General features: G+C 46.3%; 1 protein-coding gene across 1 annotated transcript in view; it reads right to left on the bottom strand.

Annotated features, from left to right (window-relative positions):
* GPR39 (G protein-coupled receptor 39) overlaps positions 1 to 3,660 on the bottom strand; it is a 215,546-nt gene that overhangs the window by 99,808 nt on the left and 112,078 nt on the right. The gene's annotated exons all lie outside the window — the stretch shown is intronic.

Here is a 3,660-nt window from a genome sequence, read left to right as displayed (position 1 = left end):
CAGGTGGATTAGGAATTCAATTTTCCATATTTTGGAAAGGTGATGTAGTGTATCGATCGCATTCTGCAAAACATCTCCAGGGAGGTCTGGCAGTGTATCCTGAAATTGCACACACAGTCCTGCAGTGCAGGCATGAATTTTCACACCCAGTGGTATAAGCACTATAAATAATCTCACATCAGGCTGGTCCAGGATTTGCTGCCAAATAAGTTATAGTAAATTTCCAGTTTTCAGAACTTTTGTGTTCTATGATCATGGACATGTTTTGGTCACATTTGGTCAGTTTTCCTGACCGAGCCATTTGCCAAGATGTCACTAAGGAGATTGTTTCCAAGCCAGACGTTGTGAGATGTTTCGTGGCTACTTTCTCAGGGTGTTTATCTCAGAGGCTCCCAGAGGCAGAGCTCTCACTGCTTGGGGCCATCAGCTGTCCCTACCTGGCTGCTGCTCTAGCAATGAACGACATGCAAGGACGTGTGTTTCTTGTCATACACCTGCCCTATGTCTCCAGCTGGCCTTTGGGATCATGTCTAGCATGTCCTTGTGTCTCCATAACCTGCTTAGGACTGTGATACAGGGAGCACTTGCTACCTGTCTCAAAGCCAAGGGGAAGTTCCAGTTCTTCACCTTGTAATAACAGGGGGCAGAAACAATTGCAGTATTTATAACCCCACTCACTCCTCAGTCAACCAGTACTGAGTCCCGATTGTGGGAAAATATCAAACTAATATCTGTGTTGCAGAAAAGAGAGAGTCAAAGAGAGAGTCACCTGTCCTCAGGCAGCTTGGATACGTGCACAGTGATGATGAAAGCCAAGAAGTGTTAGCAAATGTAAACGATCCCTCACCTGTGATCACTCAGAAAATCCCTTGCATGGTAATTGTTAAGGCTGTCACACATCCTGACAGGGACACATGATTACCCCAATTTTACAGATGAAGACATTAAGTTTGTCAGTGATCCCACACTCAGTCGCCATGGCCAAGCTGAGTCTCCAACTCCATGCTCTGAATTCATTCCGTGCTCCCAATGCAGAGATTTAGAAGTGATCCCAGCTAAAGGTGAGAGTGAGGAAGGCTGGAGAGGTTGAGACATGGGGAAAAGCCAAGAGGCTTTATGGGAGCCACAGAATTTGAACTGGTGAATGAAAGGCAAGTAGGGTTCAGGCAAACCCTCAAACCGTGGGGTGGCTGGTGAGGGGGGCATACTCTAGTCAGGGGTCTCACACAGGCAGGAGAGAACTGACTTTCACTGGGAATCCCCACCATCCAGTCGGGCTTGAGGGTAGATTGCATGAGTGATTTGTAAAAGAAAATGCCCTGAACTGGATTTAAGGAGCAAGGAGAGAGAAAACTTCACCTGCGATGGCTTCACTAAAACAATAATAATTATGACGAAATGCAGCAATATATTACTTTTCTGAATACATGTTATACTATTCTCTGTGCTTTTGATATTTCTAAAATTTACTGTACTAGAAATTCAAGTATTGGGCACCAGATTTTGGATGCTCTTGCATTATAAGCTAAAGACTTTGGCTTTATTCTGTTGGTTCTTGTGAAGGGTCCATTTTGTTTGGGAGAGACCAATGCACAGCTGTATTTTGGGACCAAGATTCTGCCAGCATGATGTAATGCCAGACTAGAGCAGACAGAAAGTGTTGACAGCCCACCACGCCACCTGAGAGCTTCACCCAGTGGAGGAAATGAGAGACACTCAGAGAAGAGCTGATCCCTGGCAGAGTGCAGAGAGTCGCTTGTCACAAGTCCTGGCCATCTAGGTGTCAGAGGCAGCAGGATGGGAGGAGGGGCCCCTTACTTTCTGAAATGTGACCACTACCACAGGTGCGAATATGGGCACAGGTGTCCTGAGCTCATTGATGAAGAATCCAACAGTGACAGGCAAGTGAGTGATCTATGAATATCACATCCGGGTAAAGCCTCACTGGACTGATGAAAAAAGGACAGTGTGAGCTGTGCAGTTAGCAGGGAAACCCAAGGCCCTCTCTGTGCTCCTCTTGACAGGGATGCTGGGAGCTCTCTCAGACCCCAAGCATTGCCACAGCAACTGCCACTTTTACTGGGGTGGGGGAGGGGTGTTTGCCAATAATCTGCATTTCTGGAAAGTTCCCAGGTGAAACGGGTGCTGTCTGTCTGGGATCACTTTGGAGAATTACTGCTCTAAAGACTCTGAGCACGGCCAACCTCCTTCCCTGGGGACCAGACACCCAACAGGATCCTCATTTAATCTTTATAAAGCCTTTGCAAAGCAGCCCCCAAATCACAAAGGAGGAAATCAAAGATCAAAGATGCTAAATAAATCGCCCAAGGTCACATTCGCAGTGGGTGCAGGGTGCAGGTTCCACTTTTTCTCTGCATGGTTTATTTTTAAAAGTCTGCCCTCAGTGGCGGCTGGGAGAATTTTCTCAGTGTTCCAAGCTGAACTGCACAAAACAAGGATAATATGAGTTCTTCATTATGTTAACCACCTGAATTCAATTTAATAGACGGTTCTCTTTTTTCCTAAGATAATCCCATATATGATATTACGGGAAGTTAAAATGCTTTGATGAAATGATGGTAGCAAGAGACAGCCTTTTCCTTTTCCTTTTCCTTTTCCCCTTTTGAAATGTTCTTAGTTGTCAAAATAAGTAGGTGAAAACCTAAATTTCAGTCCCTTCTTTTTGTTTCTTTTTAAAAAAAAATTTCTCATCTGTGAGATTTCTGGCAACAGTGCCCTGGCAGGCTGCCTTCAGAACTATGGCATCTATATTTTGCAGAGTAAAGAAAGACAGAGTGGCTTGTCACATGAGTAGGCGGTGGCAGCATCACTACAGCGGGTTCTTGAGAGAGAGCCATCCTACATGGGGCAGCCCTCCTTCCATCAGGGCTTCTGTCGTCGTGCACATCGTCTCAGGGGAAGTGGATACTGAGGTGCAGCCGGCAGGCCACCCTCGGGCACTGAGAGAGATTCAAGTCACTTCAGGGCCTAGATCTTTGCATTTGTTTTGATGCATGGACAGTGCTGTGGCCCAGGGGTTAATAATCCCCTGTACTGGCCCCAGAATCAGAGAGAGGGAGGCTCTGCCTCCCAGCCCAGAAGTCATATAAACACACAGTGGCTTCCATGTGGACAAGAAGACAGTGCAATGCAGGGACCAAGTCACAGGCCAAATCTTACTCTCCCCATATTGGCCATGAAACCCTAAGCCAGATACTCAATCTCTTTCCATGGCTTAATCCCCTGGCCATTAAGCAGAGATGATACTACCTGCTTCCTAGGGCAGCTAGTTGTAAAGATTAAACGTGTTAATGGAATACGCTGTACAGACATATTTGGATGTTGGCTTTTGTTTTCATCTGGTTCTTTCTAATCTCTCAGTAATTGATGATTAAACTAAATCCCTTGTTGACTGATATCCACCACCCTCTCAAGGAGGCTTCAGGGAGGCAGAGATGGCTGGGACAAGGTCCCTCCTCTCTAAATCCTCCAGCAAACAGATAAGTGAGTGATTCCATTCTGGAGGAAGAACTACGCTTTCAGAAAAGCACAGGTAGGTTAACCCAAGATCTCGGAGTCAACACAAGTGATGGGCTTCCCAGAGAGGGGACGTGTGTGCTGATCACATGTGTCTCAATGTGGGGCTTACCACCAGGCTGA

Source organism: Otolemur garnettii, unplaced genomic scaffold (genome assembly GCF_000181295.1).
Source record: "Otolemur garnettii isolate 467f Iridium unplaced genomic scaffold, OtoGar3 scaffold00080, whole genome shotgun sequence".
NCBI classification, from domain to species: Eukaryota; Metazoa; Chordata; class Mammalia; order Primates; family Galagidae; genus Otolemur; species Otolemur garnettii.
Note: the sequence above shows the minus strand (reverse complement) of the source record. Positions and strands in the feature narration are given on the sequence as shown.